Source organism: Saccopteryx bilineata, chromosome 3, assembly GCF_036850765.1.
Source record: "Saccopteryx bilineata isolate mSacBil1 chromosome 3, mSacBil1_pri_phased_curated, whole genome shotgun sequence".
NCBI lineage: Eukaryota > Metazoa > Chordata > Mammalia > Chiroptera > Emballonuridae > Saccopteryx > Saccopteryx bilineata.
Genome location: NC_089492.1, coordinates 305,166,969 through 305,186,143, shown reverse-complemented (window position 1 = coordinate 305,186,143; position 19,175 = coordinate 305,166,969). Strand labels below are relative to the sequence as shown.

The window sequence follows — 19,175 nt, the reverse complement described above, 5'->3', positions numbered from 1 at the left end:
CTTGTTTTTTTCTGATTTACTTATTTCACTCCGTATAATGATATCAAGGTCCCACCATTTTGTTGTAAGTGATTCGATGTCATCATTTTTTATGGCTGAATAGTATTCCATGGTGTATATGTGCCCCATCTTCTTTTTTCAGTCTTCTAATTTTTTTTTACAGTGATTAAAGCCTTTAAGCAAACTCTTGGCCAATACAGCAAGAATCCATAAGAGTAGTGTCCTTAACATGTTCACCAAGTCCAAGTTAGCTCCAACACCATGCCAAATCCTTTATTCCTCCTACCTCAATGTCCCACTCATATTTCAGGCTGGGACCTACTCCTAATTTAGAGCTCTCTTTCCCCCTTTTGCCAACTTCTATTATGAATCTACCTTTGCCACCCAGCTTAGTGTATCCCAAGGTTCTCTTTACCAAGCCACAGTCAAAGAGCTCCAGGGAAAAGCAACCTGGTCTCATTTCTCCAGGCAGAGGAGAACAGAAGCTCCATCTCCACACATGCTGCAGATGGCTTTTCCAGTCTACCTGAATCATTACCAGCTAGAAGCAGCGGTCATTGGGACTTGGACGTGAGCTGCAAAGTATAGAATTGTGACAACAATTCCAGTGCCATGCGGACTTTTCCTGGACTCCTGCTCCTTGTGACAGCTCTTTTAATTATTTATAAGATAAATGTTTTTCTTTATTAGAGTCCAAATGACCCTTGTTATTTTTCTATTGTAAAAAAATCTTAGAGCTTTGTTAGGGACTTTCCCTAAGCCATGCAGCTTAGTGACTACTGCCTAAGTGGGCTAAAAAGAAAACTAATGTTGCTTAGCAATAAAAAATGCATTTGCTTTTATATCTAAAAGACTTTTGTATTGTTCAGTCTATTATAGGGCATCAGAGGAACTAAATTCCCATTTTCCTCGGTGCCTCCTTTTTCAGGATGTTGCCTTACAAGCAGCCAACTGTCTGAAGCAGCTTGAGATAAATTCTTAAAATGACTTAATTTTACTTAATTCCTTAGTTTTATAAATTTGAGCATATTTTACACACAAACCAGACAAATTTCAACACAGAAACACAAGTATAACATATAACTTTAATTAATGCTAATACTTGAATTCTTATTTGATTTCAAACTTTGAATATATCTTACAATATATTAACCAAATTAGCAAGTCTTAAGGATCCATATTCTATTCAATTTAAATTTAAATGAGTGTTCCTTATAATTTCTCATTTTAAAGCAAAAAATATATGGATGAAACTATTTTTTTCAATATAAAAGCTGGCATTTTTAATCTTTGTATGTAAACAATTTAGGCCTTAAAATTACATTTTAGATATCAAACAAAAACTAAACAGAAATTAGAATCAGACAAACCAAACCAGACAAACCAAAGAGAAACCCAGGATTTCAGAGCACAGTCAGACTAGAAAGATGCCTGCCTGATTTTAATCAGAACATTTTCTGACAGAGGGACTGACGATGGTTGAGACTAAACAAAATTTCCCCAAGAAAATTCTCTTGGCAGCTGCTGGGATATTTTCTATAGTCAGATCCAACACATGTTCCCTGCCTCAGTTTCCAGGCAAAGAATAAGAAAGAAACAAAATGATAGCTCAGAGGATTGTAGGTAAAACACCAAAGAAAATTAGTATTTATTTATTTTATTATTACAAAGACTAGAGAATTCTAAGGACTTCATGCTTCTTCTAAATGTCCTAATTCTAATTGAATTTGTACCAGCTGATGTAAAGCTGCAAGCTTTTCTTCCTTGTCTCCAACTTCAGTGATTTGCATCCAGGCTTTAGGACAAGCAGATCTAATCTGAGCTATAACAGCATCAGTATAACCAGTTTGTTGTCCCACAGCTGCATAAGTGCCAACGCCGATGAGCATTTCAAAAGTAGCTCCTGGGGGATTATTTCTGGCGTTCATGTGAGATATTTGAAGAGCCTCCTCTTTCCATCAAGATTTGAATTGTACATATTGTCCTGTTTCCAAAACCATACTAGCAAGTAAATCCCAATCCAAAGGAATGATTAAATGATTATTACAATAGAAAGAGATAAGATCTTGAACATATGAGGGCTGAGGTCCATATATAGCCACAGATTGTTTGACTACCTTTAAGAAAGTAAATTCAATTTGGTCAAATTGGATATTATGGCCTCCCCCAGGATCTGGAGCATTAAGAGGAAAAGGCTGTTGAATAATTGGAAAAATAGATGCAGAAGAATTACTAGAATTAGATTCCAAATCATCATGACACACAAGCACCTGTTGCATTTCAGAGATTTCAGGGAATTGAGAAATCCTTCCCCTGCCAGTACCAATTAATTCTTGACCTTGAATTGGAGGAGCCATAGGCTCACATATATCTTGCTTTGAACAGGATAAGCAGTATACTTATTTTCAATATCCTGTTGTTCCAGTGTAAATTGTAGTTTATTTAATAAATGTTTTAGACAGGCAACATCATCCATAGGAGCTCCCACATTTTTTTAAGAAAGAGGGATGAAAGCCTGTGGATGGCTGAATTTCATTAATATTATCAGTAACTTCAGAAGCAGAAACAATATTGTCCAAATCATCATTCTGTTCATTCTGTGTGAATCAAGTTTTTCAGGCTCATTATAAATAACCTCACTCAAGTCTTTAACAGAATCTCCATCTGATTGCAAAGGGCTAAGGGCTGTAGCAATAAGATTATAAATAGCACACATTTCAGCATCAAGTGGATCTCTGTGCTGATGAGCATAGCATAAAGATTTTCTTACTTGTTGCCAAACATTCAAATTCAATTGATTACTATGCTCAGGAGTATACCAGTAACAGTGTTTCTGAATAGCATTTAAAAGATGTAACAAAACCTTATCTTTTATCTGAATCTGAGACCCTTTTAAAAGAGATTTTAAAACTTGTACATAATTGTCCAATATTGAATGATATTTTTCCATGACTTTGCTAATTTTCCCAAAAGTTTTGCATACAAAGCAGGTCCAAATTACCCTTTTGGGGTTCCACCTGTTCCTAATCTCTTCTTAAGGCCCCATGTTGGGCACCAAATGTTGTTGTGAGTTGGGGGCGCAGAGAGAGAGAGATCAGCAGACAAAATCATCAAGGACTAGCAAAGGACCATCACTTGCTCAGGCAAATGGCCTCGAGTTTGCGCTGTGTCCTATTTTTAATCACAAGACTTCAAAAAGCTTGTTTACTGAGAAATTGGCATAGTATCAAGCATAACTTTTACTTCAAAATGCATGGAGTACACCTGCATGATAGCTTAATAACAATATATCAAAAGGCATTAATTGCTATAGCTTCTATGGTTCCCACAACATTCTCTCTTTATCTCAAGGGATAACCTTGAAAGGAACAGAAATCTTATGAGAGTGTTTTACTGAGAAAAGCCCAGCAACTGCCTTCAGTCACATAGACCTGTTTCAGTGACCCATCTTCAAGTCACAAAACAATTCTCTTGGCAAAACATTCTTTTCTTGTTGGCTATGTTGCCATCCAAGGCCATGCAATGGGTTATTCCACTACATGTGCCTTGACAAGGAAAGTCCAGGGCTTCAAACCAGTGACCTCAGTATTCCAGGTAGATGTTTTATCTACTGCGCTAACACAGGTCAGCTGTATACTAGTCTGTTATCAATATAAAATTTTTGATAAATCTTAGATTGCATTTCTTTATTTATTCACTCATGTATACCAATGGTCCTGAAAGTGTCCGAACATCACTGTTTGGAAAGCATATCCTTTGAAAATCGATGCCTTTGTACCTTTCTTCAACCGTTGAGTTTATATGATTTGTGCAGTTTTTTTTTTGTGTGGGATCTCTGTTCTGTTCCATATATTTACGTGTTTATGCTTTCACAAGTACTATGAATTCTGATGCTACATATAAGTGTTGAAATCTTTTTTATATGGGCCCTGTACACTGGATGTTTTCATCAAAATTTTTCTTGTTATTTTCAGGGTAAAAACCTGGTAAATATTACCTTTATGAGGAGATCAGCTGGAAGACATTTTGATATTTTCTACCCCCAAATTATTTGTGTGATAGAGACTTCAATTCTGAGGTATCTGTTTCAAAATGCATGACTGCTGTATAATGAGGCAAATTTAGTACAACCCAAATAATGGATTAATATACAAAATACCTCATTAATACTTCTGAAATAAATTGAGGACATCATTGAGAAAAATGTGACAAAGAAATGGTCACAAAGGAGAGAAAAATCACAGAAAAATTGTGGTTTAAATCGTGCAACAGAAAACGGATGTAAAAACTTATGAAATCAGAGTGGAACCTGAGGTTTGGTTGCATATTATACCAATGCTAATTTCTCAATTTGACAAATGTACCGTGGTGATATAAAATGTTCACGTGATGGGAAGCTGAATGAAGGAATATATGCATATTTTATAGTATTCCTTAGTGACTTTTATATAAATACAAAATTTTTCCAAGAGAAATGTTATTATGACTATATATAAACTATGTGAATTATATCTCAATAAAATATAAAAAAAATCTTATGGTCTAATTTTATTTTACCTTCTCATAAACATTTTAATATTTCAAAATGTGTATGGATAGCTGTATGTAATTAGTACTAAATGGGTATAATAAAATTATGGGTGAACTGGTTAGAAGTTAACTAGAGTCACATAAAGGTATGCGTTAACAGAAGGTGTGCATTAAAGTGGACGGACACTTGGTGGCTCTCTCTGCAGCGTGCTGGTGCCTTTCCCCACCCCTTCTTAGTCCTCTCAAGGTCTCTCTCTCTCTCTGTTCCTAAGCCTGAAGGCCCCTTCTTTTGCCTCTGTAACTTGTTTCCTGAAGCCTTTCCTTTGATGGCTCTCTTCTACCTCTGTTTTTCTCTAAATAAAGATGTTTTTGGCCCTGAATAGGTTGCTCTGTCACTTAAGAGCATTGTCCTGAAACAAGAAGGCTGCAGGTTTTATCCCTGGGTCAGGGCAAGGAAGGGAAGTGACCAGAAGGTGCACAACTGAGTGTAACAAGTACTTCCCTTCGGCCTCCCTGTCTTTCCCTTCCTCTGTCTTTTAAAAGTCAATAAAAATTACATCATGGCTAGATATATCAGTTGCTTGGAGACTCCTCTCAGAGCGGAGGTTGCCAGTTTGATTCCCCAGTCCAGCCACATGTGGAAGCAGCTAGATGTTCTTGTCTTTTTCCCCCTGTCTCTCTCAAAAAAATAAAATAACTTTTTTTCTTCTGAAAACATGGAGTAAACTTGAAATACACATCACTATTTCTACCTTTCTTCCTAAAATCAATAAATTTAAAAATAAGCAATATTTAATTATAGTTCAGTTTATATATAATTCCCTTATAATCACAGTCCTGTTTTATAAACTTTTTTAAATTGATTTATTTGGAGAATCAATGGAGAGAGAAGAGAGAAATAGCAATTTCTCTCTTATTTATGCATTCATTAGTTAGTTCTCATCAGGGAATCAAACTCACAACCTTGATCTATCAGGATGTCTCTCAAACCATCTGAGCTGCCCCGCCAGAGCTCATTACCCAAATTCTTATCATCTTCTTCCATGATTTGTTGGTTCCTTTATTGTATGTCCTGGCAAGTTCAGTGTTTCCAGACTACACTCTAAACAACCATGCTATCCAGCCAGGCGAGGGCTGACGTTTAGTAAGTTTAGTTGTAACGTCACCACAATCCAGATTTTATTTTTGTTATTATTTTTTAAGACAGAACTATTTATTTACTGATTTATTAGAGGAGAGAGAAGGAATGGGGCAAGAACAGGAAGCATCAGCCTGCAGTAATTGCTTCCCCTATATGCCAAGACCAGAAAGCCCAGGGTTCAAACCAGTGACATTAGCATTCCAGGTCCACAATTTATCGACTGCGCCACCACAGGTCAGGCACTGCAATTCAGGTTTTAGAAAATTTCATGACTTCATACATAATGTAATTAAATGGTTGTCTTCTTTATATTATGTTTTGCAAATTTTATATTTTAAGTGCAATTCTTTATTAGATAAATACATAATATGGAAATATTTTGTGCTTTCTAGTGCTTTCTTAAATGTTGTGCTTCAAATAAAACATTTACATTTAATTAAATCCAATTTATTATCTTTTTCATTTATGGTTCATCTATTGTCTTCTCTCAGAAGTCTGGCTAATTTGGGTTCAGGAAGATTGTCTCCCATATGCTTTTATAAGTTTTATACTTTTACATCTTATACTTAAAAATGTGATTTCTTCTAATTTAATTTTTATGGCTAGAGTTAAGGTTCTTAATTTATTTTCAATGCACTAGGTATTCAATTATTCCAGCATCTTTTGATGAAAGACTTATCCTATTGGCTTATCCTGGGACCTTGCTGAAAAGGTAATTGAGGGTAATATTTTTCGATTCTCAATTCTGGTGGTGCCTTTCTCATTGCTCCAGAGAAATGGCGTCCGCATTACTGGCTCCATTTTGTTATTGGCCTCACTTTTATTGGTTTTTCCCTGAGTCCCAGTCCCAATGACAACTTTATATTATCTAGGCTGCTCTTCCTCCTGGTAGGTGATGGATAGCCTTACTCAGAACCCAATCCATTTCTCCAAATCGTTTTTCTGATCTTAAAAATTTTAAGAATTTTTTTGCTAGTATTTTGTGGTTGGTGTTCCTTTACAGTATGTATGACCTCTTCTCTATACAGTATCACTCACTGCTATTATATCCACACCCGAACTCGACCATTTATAAAAATTTAAAAACACTTCCTGTAAGGTATTTTCCCCTCTGAAGAAGAAAGAGGGGTGTAGCCACCAAGTGTGGAATAGCAAAAGCTTTATTTAGTAGAGCGCTTCCCAGACGAGGTTCTCTGGTTTGCGATACAAGGGCCAGAGCAGTCACATGGATTCTCCTGGCCAGGGGCAATTTATAGCGTTGGTAGGGTGGTTGGGTTGATATGATGTGGCAAAATTTTATTGGCTGACAGTCATTCTTTTTCAAAGGGCTCCTGGGAAGTTTCTTTTGGAGGGCATGGGTGTGGTGGGTCCAGCCAAAGTTCCCGGGCCTGGTTCCTCACGTGACATTTCCCCATTGCCAATCGACCTCATATTCTGACCTTTTATGTTAGATAGGGGCGCCACTATTCATCTGGCTACTTTCTCCTGGTTAGGGGCATCATGGGAAGGGGAGGTTAGAAGGTGGCAAGAGAAGGGGGGTTTGGCTAAGAGAGCAAAATTGGGAATTTGGTGTTGAAAGAAGTCTATTAAACTGAGAAACGAAAGAATCTGAAGGAGTGCAAAAAAGGGGATTCTGTCTAAACTGCATGTCAAGAGTGGTGTGAAGGGGAAAAGAAGGGGTCCCACCCATTCCTATAACTGAGACCTGTGAGGGAACTAGAGGTTCAGAGTGTGATGGCAAAACAGAGAAGGTAGCCCCCGTGTCCACAAGAAATGAGATGGACTTACCCCCTCCTGTAGTATTACTCAGGGATCGGTGAGTGTGATGGGGTTCTCCTAGTCCGGGCCACATTAGTCATCCATGAGGTTAAGAAGTTTGATCGGTGGGCCTGCCTGGCTGGCTTGGCCTCCCATTTAGGTGGCTTGTAAGAGCCTCTTGCCCAAAAGGGGCAATCGCTCCACCAGTGACTGGGCTGCTTCCAGTTAGGGCAGGGCTCAGTGGGCAGGCATGGGCAGGGGCACTGCCAGGACCAGTGACCCTTCCTGCCACATTTAAAGCAAGCTCCTGCTGGAGTTCCTCTTTGTGGCCCAGATTTGGATCAGGCAATTTCTATGCCTTGCCCCTGTTGCTCGGCCGGCCTCAGGGCTGCCACAAGAGCCTGGGTTTGGAGCATTACCTTTTGCTGCATGCAGGTCTGATGAGCAGCCTCAGCCTTTTTCTACTAGTCACGGCCATTACAAACTTTAAATGCCATGTTCACAGGTCCTGGATAGGCGATTGGGCAGGCCTTCCTGCAAAAAAAATCAGGGTTGAACCATGGGGTCAGGAGTCCTGCAAACTCGTGTGAGGGCCAATGGCCTGTGGAGGATGGCCTGGCAGAGGAGTGGCTTAAGAACACAGCAAAGAAGGGAGGGATTCCTGGCCAGCAAGGGGAGGGGCTTCCTAGAGGGAAGGGACCCAATTGGAAGTCGTCTACAGAGGGACCAGAGAAGGGTCTCAAGGGAGGGGCGCCCCCTAGGGGTTGGGCAGGAGGGGGAGAAAGTTGGGGGTCGATTGAGGAGGAAAGATCAGGAGTGGAGGGTTTAGCTGAGGTTTCTCTGGCCAAAAAGGGCCTGCGCCATAGAACAGGCGGCTCAGAGTTTAAGACGGGAGTGCAAATACTAGAAGCCCTGAATGTAAGGGATCTCCAACCATTTCCCAGTTCTTTAACAATAGTTAAATTGGTGAGGGTGTTAAAATCAAAAGTCCCTTCAGGAGGCCACCTGGTTTGATTATCCAGTGGGTTCTTTGACCCGGCCACATTGGAGAAGATCAGTTTCTTCTTCTTTAGGGAGGGAGAGATTCTGGATAAGGCACTCCAGGAGTGTTTTTCAGTCAGGTGTAGATTCCTTTGCCTGTATGGCCACCTTCAGCCCTCTGAGTGATCAGAGATGAGAATTGGTATCCTGCAGCTCAAGCTCTAGTTAATGGATGATTAGGTAGAGTGGGAGTGTCCAAGATGTCTCCACAGGCACACAGGCACTCAGAATGGATAAAAGGTCCCTTATGCAGCTGTGACTATGGACAGGGAGTCTCAGCAGAAAAAACTGAGGGGGAGGCTGGAGGCAGGAGACTTACCGCACTGTGTGGTGAAGTAGGTGGGAGGTCAGAGATCCTGTTCTTTCTCAAAAGGGAAGGGGAGAGGAGCGGCCCCAGTGGACTTCATACTCCTCTAAGGTTTTGACACCAAATGTAAGGTATTTTCCCCACCACGGAAGAAAGAAGGATGTAGCCACCAAGTGTGGAATAGCAAAAGCTTTATTGAGTAGAGCGTTTCCTGGATGAGGTTCTCTGGTTCTAGAGACATGGGCCAGAAAAGTCGCATGAATTCTCCCACTCAGGGGTAATTTATAGCATCAGTAGGGTGGTCGGGTTGATAAGACATGGTGAAATTTCATTGGCTGACAGTCATTCTTTTTCAAAGGGCTCCTGGGAAGTTTCTTTTGGCATGCAAGGGTGCGGGTGGTTCCAACTAAAGTCCCCCCCCCACACCTGGTTCCTCACATGACCTTTCCCCATTGCCAACCTACCTCACACTTCCTATTTTAAAATATAAACTTTATAAGAACTGCTGTGACCATAGATTTTTCTGCTGAAACTCCCAACACAATTTGGCTCACTGTTTTGATCTGGAAGCTCCAGTTTCTGAAAATACACTCGCTTTCCACAAGAGTCATAGTGCCAAGAAATCAGACAATTTGAGGACCATCCCACCTTCCAGCCACCCCAGCCTACAGGCTCCAATGTTGCTGCTTTCCTTATATAGGGCTTCAGGATTCCCAACATGGAGGCGCCAATGCGTCACCGCGGTTGCGAGGGGTCACTGACGAATCACCTTCTAGGGCAGTGAGGAAATCGCCTGTTTCCTTGGATGCTTCATAGCCTCATCGGCCGCCATAGCGGCACATTCTATCTGAAATATCTTTTCAGGCGCCAAATCATTTTGCCGAAGGATAAAGATTAGGTTATTCACGAGCTCCAGAAAACCAGGTGAGTGTGCTCTTGTCCTTTCAAATTTTCCAAAATGTTTTGTGTTGTGAGAGGTTTGTCTCGGACAGCTCAGAATAGTTGACAAAACAGCTGAAGTGGTGCAGTGTGGACCCTGGAAGGATGGCGGTGGAAGGAGTCGTGTGGAAGGAGCTCCCAGGTATTTCAGAGGAAGCAGGTGACTGCCTGTGGTTTTAGTCCTGTGGGGCAAGTAAGCTTTAACAATTTTTTTAAAGTTTACTTGCTTATATTTTGCCTTGGCCTTTGTCAGGCTGCGCTGTTTGTCCTCAGGGCGGCAGGTTGTAAATTGCGAATTGCCTTTTTGTAGGTGGGGCCACTGTATGGCTAATGTTTGCTGGAGAAGGGTTTTTTCCCTAGCAAACCTGGGTTCATGTTTATGATTCCATGCTCAAAGCAGTGACCTCAAGGTTTGGAACCTAGGCTATGAGCATGCCGGGCTGATGTTGTATCCACTGCATGACTCCCTGGTCAAGCATTTTTTTTCAAGATTTTATTTATTTATTTTAGAGGTAGGAGAGAGAGAGAGAGAGAGAGGAAAGGCAGGGGGGAGGACTGGGAAGCATCAACTTGTTGTTGCTCATTATATTGCCATGAGTTGGCAAGCCTTGGGCTTCAAACCAGTGCCCTGAGCATTCTAGGTTGATGCCCTATCCACAGCGTCACCACAGGTCAGGAATGATGTGTTGCATAAGAAATTTACTGATGTATCTTCGAGCAAATGGGCTGAGACCAAAGTGGTGTCAGCCTTGTGTGCCTGAAGATTTAACTTTTATAGGGTTAGTGAGCAAGCCTAGCAAGATTAATTTTGGTTGGGAATTTTGGGGTGGGGTAAGGGGATTACTTAATGAGGACATTGCTCCAGCGGGTGTGTGGGTGGGGGTGGTGAGGGGAGATGAAATATCACTTTCTCTAGGGTGCAGAGTTAAGAAACACCCATGGCCCCAAATCACTTAAACCTGGCTAGTAAAGGAGTTTTGGAAAGGGGCCCTAGACCCCAACTGAACTGGTATAGAGGTACTTTTTGAAGGAAAAGAAAGAAACTAAGTTGTTCTAGAAGCTCAGTTATTTCTGAATTGTTAGGAAGATTTGTTAAAGGTGCAGAAATTTTGTGCAAGGGGAAGAAATGAAAAGAGAAAGAACTGAGGAAGTAAAGAGAGGTTAAAAAAAAAAAAAAAAGAGGGGCTGCCCTAAGTCCTCAAACAAGCAGGAAGCAGAGAAGACTGACATGAGCATCACTGTACATACAGCCCAGAGAAAAAGAGAAAATACAGGCTGCAATGTTAAGACACATCTGACCTTCTACTGCTAAAATTCTGTCCATTCCCATGGGACAAAATATACTTCCACCTCTTAATTTTTAGTAACTTATGTTGCTGGTTTGTTTTGTTTTTTAAAGTTACTCTCCAAGGCCAGAGACCTGGAGGTGCTAATCTGAGCACACTAGATGCACCAACCCCCTTGTCAGCGGAGGCCCGGGGCTGCAGCCCCCAGTGCCTGGAGCTAATACTCCCTCCAGCCCCTTGGTGTTGAGGCGCCTCTACCCACTCGTAGTTCCTGGTCAGGCTTAAAAAGCCGTTCTTACCCTCTTCTCTGCAGAGGTTCCTGTGCCATCAAGTCTCCATCTTTGCGTGAGTCTGCTCATCAGCGTTATATTTTTTTCCTGTGTCTTATTTGTTGATTGTACTAATATTGTACTCCTATAATTAAAGTAACTTTAAGCTTCTTAACTGATAAAGCATATCTTTCCATTTTTTAAATTAAAACTGTATATAGCTTTCAGATATGATATTGATTGGGATTAAATTTGGTCTATATATATTACATTTGGGAGACAAGATATTTTAAAATATGTAGACTTCTTAGATTCATGTTCACAGTCAAACTTTCCATGTATTTGTCTGTTAAAATTTCTGTCAATTCTTTTTTTTTAAATTTTATTTATTTATTTATTTTTATTTTTATTTATTTTTTTTTTTACAGAGACAGAGAGTCAGAGAGAGGGATAGACAGGGACAGACAGACAGGAACGGAGAGAGATGAGAAGCATCAATCATTAGTTTTTCATTGTGCGTTGCAACACCTTAGTTGTTCATTGATTGCTTTCTCATATGTGCCTTGACCGCGGGCCTTCATTCAGCAGACCAAGTAACCCCTCGCTGGAGCCAGCGACCTTGGGTTCAAGCTGGTGGGCTTTTCCTCAAACCAGATGAGCCCGCGCTCAAGCTGGCGACCTCGGGGTCTCGAACCCAGGTCCTCTGCATCCCAGTCCGACGCTCTGTCCACTGCGCCTCCGCCTGGTCAGGCTGTCAACTCTTTTAATAATATAAATAGTCTTTAATTTTAAAAAAATTTGGCCAGATGGTTGTTATATCTGGACAGTGAAGAAACAAATGTTTTGCCACATAATAGAGTAGCCAAATTAAGGAGTCTTTAATTAATGGCGGTGACCACGAGTGGATTCACATCCTAAAGAACTCACAGCCCCAAACGTACTTAAGTAAGGGCTTGCTTCTTTAAGCCTAAAGCAGAGAGGGGTGGGGGTGAGCGCCTAGCCAAAGCAGTTTTACAGAAGTGAAACAGGCTTTCGATTATCCTTGGAACTGTCTAGGGAGAGAGTGCTCAGCGAAGCATTTTACAAAAAGCAAAAGAATGTGCTCGGTTCTCTTGGCCTTTTCCAGAGGTTGTTAAGGCAGCATCCTGAGGGCTTTCTGGAATCTCGACATTAGTGAAGATTTATGGTCTGTACAGAACTCTTTTCATTTACTCATCTGCAAATCTTGCAAAACTCGTTCTATGGTCAGGGATATGGTATTTCTCCATTTCAGCGGTGACGCAGTGAATAGAGTTTTGGATTGAGACACAAAGAACCCAGGTTCTAAACCCTGAAGGAGCTGACTTCAGTGCAAGTTCATCTGATTTGTGTGTGGCTTCACCAGCTTCGGTGCAGGGTCACTGATTTGAGCCCAGGTGTGCTGACTTGAACAACGGGTCACTTGCTCTGCTGTATGTAGCCTTTTTGGTGAAGACATATATGACAAAGGGATCAAAGAACAAGTAAGGAGCCTCAATGAAGAATTGATGCTTCTTACCTCTTTATCTTTCTGTCTGTCGATCCTTCTCTGTGTCTTTGTCTCTGTCACAGAAAAATATTTTTTTAAATTTATTTATTGATTTTAGACATAGAGGATGGATGCAAGAGACAGAAAGAAACATTGATTTTTTTGTTCCAATTATAAACACACTCATTGGTAGATTCTTGTATGTGCCTTTACTGGGGATTAATTCTGCATCATTGACATTTCTGGATGACACTCGAACCAGCTAGGTTGAGTTACCCGGTCAAGGCTCAACATTTTTTGCTCAATATGAAGTATTTCTGTTGTTTTTCAAAATGTTGGGTTATAAATTCTGTTTTGTTTCTTGACAGCCTGTGTGTCTGTCAGTTACTGGGAGTGGTATGTTGGAATCTTGTGCTATTCGTCTGGATTTGTTTATTTCTTCTTGTTTCTTGGTATATTTTGTCTATACATTTCAAGGCTGTGTTGTTAGGTGCATAGGAATGTCAGAGTTTTTTTTTTTAAAGGAGAACCATCTTTATTTATTTTTATCATTTAACTGTTTCTTTTTTTATTATTATTCATTTTAGAGAGGAGAGAGAAAGGGAGAGAGAAAGAGAGAGAAGGTGGGGAGGAGCTGGAAGCATCTACTCCCATATGTGCCTTGACCAGGCAAGCCCAGGGTTTCGAACCGGCGACCTCAGCATTTCCAGGTCAACGCTTTATCCACTGCGCCACCACAGGTTAGGCGGAATGTCAGAGTTTTAATAATTTCTTTTCATTTCAGGATTTTATGGATTGATTTTAAAGAGAGGAAAGAGAGAGAAATGGTGATGGTGGAGAAGAGAGGGAAGCATCAGCTTATAGTAGGTTGCTTCTCACTTGTGCCTTGACCAGGCAAGTCCAGGGTTTCAAACCAGTAACTTCAGCAACTTGATCCATAGCCTCCTCCCCCCCGCCCCCCCACCGGCAGGAATTTCAGGCTTTTACAAGGTGGTGAATTGAAACTAATTCCAGTGAGCATTGTTTTTCTTTCTTGGGAGTGACTTTTAGGTGTTCTAGTTTGTTTTGTGTAAGAGTATGGTTACAGCAGATTATTTTAGGTGAGTTTTTCACTCTCTATCTTTTCCTTTCTTACTTTTTTTCTTTAGAGAGACAGAGAGAAATGCAGTGACAGATAGGAACAGATTAACTAGAAGTGAGAGATGAAAAACAACTTGCAGTTTTGGCACCTTAGTTGTTCATTGATTGCTTTCTCATACATGCTTTAAAGATGGGGGTGCTTCAGCCAAGCCACTGACCCCTAAATCTGGTTGGTGACCTTGGGTCAAGCCAGTGACCATAAAGTCATGTCTAGAAGCCAAAGCTGAAGCTGGTGAGCTTGTGCTTAAACTCAATGGGCCTATTATCAAGGGTGATGAGCCCACACACAGGCAAGCAACCTTGGAGGTTCGAACCTGGGTTCTAAGCATCACAGGAAATGTTCTGTCAACTGCGTCACCTTCTGGTCAGCCAATTGTATCTTTTTCTAACCTTTTATTTCAAGCATTCCAGATTGTTATGTTACTTACATGTCACCTATAATAGGATGTTATTTGATTTTAAATTTTATTTGAATGTGACAGTTTTGTGGTTTGTATTTAATGTAACTAACAGGAATGCTTATTTTGTTTTTACTTAATATAATTTTTCATGTGTTTTAAAACAGTAATCTATGTTCATTGTAGTTGCTTATATTGGGGTTTTTTTCTGCATCTCATTTTTTATTTTATTTTTATTTTTTGGTCTTGTTTTAAATAATTTTGTAGATTTTACTGATTGATTTTTTTTAGAGAGAAAGGGAGGGAAATGTAGATTAATTTGTTTCACTTATTTATGCATTCATTCATTGCTTCTCACATGTGCCCTGAGCGGTGATCAAACTTGGAAACTTTGTATATGGGGAAGACTCTCTTAACCAACTGAGCTACTGAACCAGGTCTCAGATGAGTTTTTAAAATCATATTTTCCACATTTGTAAGCATAGAAATTATGACAGCTGTTAGTTTTCATCCTGACAGTAGAGATTACGTATAGCATGAAACTTTATTAAATCTTTGTGATAAATGGTATCTTTCCACACTTCTAAAAACATATAGGGATCTTAAGGCAATTCAACTTCGTTGACCATGTTCCAATTTATTTACATTGTTGTGGACTTTTGTTTTTTCTGTGTATTTTGAACCTTAGAGGTTATAATTATTGCTTATGAGACAGTGCTACCCTGGTGGGGTGACACCTTTGATGGGAATGTCCATCTAATATGTTAAGGTTGCAGGTTTGATCCTTGCTCAGGGCACAGTTGGAGTCAACTAAATGTGTAAATGGGTTGAACAATAAATCCGTGGTCCTCTCTCTCTCCCCATGGTATCTCTCTCTTTCTCTATGTCTCTCTATTTCTGTCTGATTCCCTCCCTTGCTCGCTTATTTTCAAATCAATAAATTGATGCCGGACCAAGGCTCTACCTCTGAGCAAAACATTCAGGGCTCTAGAGCCATAATTTTATATAACATTTATATACTAATTCTACAACTTACTGACATTTAGTGAGTGTTGCACTCACCGGGTAAAACAAACACTGGAGACGTTTGGAGAGTTTCAGACAAAGTTTTATGGCCAAGAGAAAAAGAAAACAAAACAAAGAAAAATTAACCTGCGCAGGGGTGAACTCAAGTGGTAGTCACAAGAGCCACACCGAGCGCCTACAGTCTAGGGGTTTTTATAGTGTAGCAAGCAAGCAGTTCATACAGAAGCGAATTTGGCGTTTAGCAATTGGCTTCTCCAAATTAAATTTTTAGTCATGTGCCTTAGTAACCAGTCATACAGTTGAAAGCCCCCAGCTGGAAATGTCCCTATCTATCCCCTAGGATGTGGTCACATTAACTATCTTAGGAGTTTTTACGACTTCCTTATCTCAAGGACTCATCAGCTCCTAGTCATCCTGGGAGTCTAACGACTTCCCTATCTCTAGGACTCATCTGTCTTATTCATCCTGGGAGTCTGGTCTCATCTATTCCGGGAATGAGCTGTACTTACTGGACCAGTTCCCTTTATTTTCCCAAGCCCATTAATGTATTTTATGGCTTTTATTCGAATGTCACAGTGAGTTTATAGTTGTAACATCAAGATTCAGTTTTTAGAAAATTTTATAACATACAAAAAGGAATTGGATGGTTGGTTGTATTATTATTGTTATATTTTGCAAATTATTTGTATAAATATATTGTAAGTATAATTCTTTATCAGATACACGATGTAAAAATATTTTCTCACAATCTCTGGCTCTAGTCTTCATTTTCTTGAATGTTTGTTTTTCTCTATCCCTTCCTTTCTGTCTGTCCCTGTCTGTCTGCCTTTTGGTTTGTCTCTTGCTAAAAAAAATAATAATAATAAATTTAGTTTCATGGGTGCATGTACTTCTTTCTAGCTATATAAGTGAAGATGTGCTTAGTGGGTACATTTTCTCTTTCTAATAAGTAATTCCTGAATGTATCCTTAGTTATCTTTCTTATTTTGTAGTTTACACTTTTTCTTATCTCATGCATTGTCTTCCTCTCCAGTACAAAATAAAAAGCTGGGATTTTAGTGGACATTTGTATCCCTCGTGTAGCCTTGTCAATTATTCACCTGCCTCAGTGTCTGCAGGTGACAGTTTCTATGAGGGTAAAATCATAAAATATGATTCATCTAGGATTACCAATTCGATATCATAAGAATATTTATTGTATTTTTTTATTTTTTAAAGTTTAGAGAGAGAAGAGAAAAGAAACAGAAACATGGATGCATTTCTTTATGTGCCCTGACCGGGATCAAACTGGCAACCTCTGTGTACCAGAACGATGCTCTACCCAACCAGGCTATCCCAGCCAGTGCTGTAGTATTCTTTAAGACAAAAATAATCAATTTCATGTGGTTTATATCTGCCATTAATTCTTTTTTTTTTTTGTCAAAGTGTGAATAATGTTTTTGTCCCCCTTCCTCTTGCTTTCTTTGTATTTACTGAAATCAATGAATAAGAATTAAAAAAATTTTTATTTGATATTTATTTCTTTAATAGAAATGACCTTAAAATATTTTAAATTTATTGATTGAATTAGAGAAGAAAGGACAGAGGATAAGAAGTGAGAAATGTACATCATTTTGTTGTTCCACTTATTTATGCATTCCTTGTTTGCTTGTACGTGCTCTGACCAGGAATGAAACCCACAACCATGGTTTCTCTGCACGGTGCTCTAACCAACTTAGTTAACCGGCTAAGGTTTAAATGAGTTTTTAAAAATTTCTTCTATTGATGTGATAGAGAGAGGAAGAGAACGAGTGAGGAAGAGAGAAAAGCATCTTGTCCTTGTTCCACTTAGTCTTTCCGTGTCAGTTGTGCACTCATTCATTGCTTGTCCTCCTGATATGGCAAGGTTGTGGGTTTGATCCTCGCTCAGGGCACATACTGGAGTCAACTAATGAATGCATAAATGAGTGTGACATCAAATCTATGGTTCTCTCCTCCAATCTTTCTTTCTCCTTCACCAATGAATCAATAAAAAATTCAGCCCTGGCAGCTTAGCTCAATCAGTTAAAAGTTTTTCTTCTGAAATGACAAGGTTGCCAATTCAATCCTTGGCTAGGTTACACACAGGAAGCAAACAGTGAATGCATGACTGATTGAAAATATGAATTCTTTCCTTCCTCTTTTATTTTCTACTTTTCTCTCTCTGTCTCAAAAAAAAAACTGTCCTGGCCAGAGAGCTCGATTTATTGGAGCATCATTTTGGGGCACAAAGGTTGCCAGCTTGATTCCCCAGTCAGGGCACATCCAGGAGCAGCTCTATGTTCTTGTCTCTCTCCTTTTGGCTCTCTTACAATATAAATAATAAATTAAAAAACAATGCTGGTGATATTCTCAGTGCATTGTTTTCCCCCTGAAATGGGTACAGTCCCTGGGTGTGCAGAATCTTTTGAGGAGGGATCCGGCACACACAGTTTAAGGAAAACAGTGCCCCGATCCCCTCCTTCCGTGTGGTCAGCTTTGTGTGAGTGATTTTCCTGAGACTCCCCGGCCCCTGAGGATGGTGCAGGGCTGGCTATCGTTGCCCAGGTCTCTGTTGACAGTCACCCCCACTTAAACTCCACAGGATAAGGAGGTCCTCTACCACAGTTGGAAGCTGAGGCTTTATTGGCCAGAAGGATAAACTTTGGGGACACGATGGAAAGGGACACTAGTGACACGGTGGTCACTGTGTGAGGGTGAGTGCATCTGGGCCCAGAGGAAATGTACCAGTCACTGAATTTTCTCCTCAATCCATAGGTCCTTACTCCTTGGAGCAATAGAATCACGAGAAGCAGGAAGACGTTGTAGAATTGGGTGTCAGCAATTCTAGCAACAAATCCACCTGAAGACAAGTTTCTGAGCTGAAATTGAGAGCGAAACTACAACACGTCAACTCACCAAAACACAACTTCTCTATTTCCATCTTTTTAACAACAATAGAAGAAAATGATCCTTGCTCAGGTTACTGCACTTTTTTTTCCTTTTGAGAGAGAGAAAGGGAGGGAGCAAGTCAGACAGGAAGGGAGACAATTGAGAAGCATTCACTTGTAGTTGAGACACTTTAGTTATTTATTCATTGCTTCTGTTACTTATTTTGACCATGAGATGGGGCTTAAACTGAGACAATTATTTCCTGCTCAATTCAGCAATCTTGGTCTAAAGTCAGGGACCTTGGGCTTTAAGATAGCAACCTTTACACTCAAGCCAGCAATCCTCAGTTTATTTCAATGATCTTAATCATAGGCCGGAAACTTCACACCAAAGCTGGCGAGCAAGGGTTCTCAAACTAAAGACCTGAGTTTTTAACCTTGGTTCTCAGATCCCTAGTTGATATATTCTCCCCTCCACCACTTCCTGGGTAGGCATTTAAGTTTGTTTAATCTTTCATTTTCTTCATCATGGATTTGTAGAGGAGTATAAAACACTACCTCGGCCTAACGAGACAGTGGCACAGTGGATAGAGTGTCGGACTGGGATGTGAAAAGATCCAGGTTTGAGACCCTGAGGTCTCTTATTTGAGCGTGGGCTCATCTGGTTTGAGCAAAAGCTCACCAGCATGAACTCAAGGTCGCTGGCTTAAACAAGGGGTTACTCAGTCTGCTGAAGGCCCGCGGTCAAGGCACTCATGAGAAAGCAATCAATGAACAACTAAGGTGTTGCAACAAAAAACTGATGTTTGATACTTCTCATCTCTCTCCGTTCCTGTCTGTCTGTCCCTATCTATCCCTCTCTCTCTTTCTGTCTCTGTAAAAAAAAAACCCACAAAAAAACACTACCTCAGTTAATCTGAGAAGTACTGAAATATAATAGTAGAA

At 40.1% G+C, this 19,175-nt stretch overlaps 1 protein-coding gene across 1 annotated transcript in view; it reads left to right on the top strand.

Moving 5' to 3' along the window:
• The window catches only part of LOC136332042 (zinc finger protein 675-like), a 323,089-nt gene that overhangs the window by 149,831 nt on the left and 154,083 nt on the right, over window positions 1-19,175 (top strand). The window lies entirely within an intron of this gene.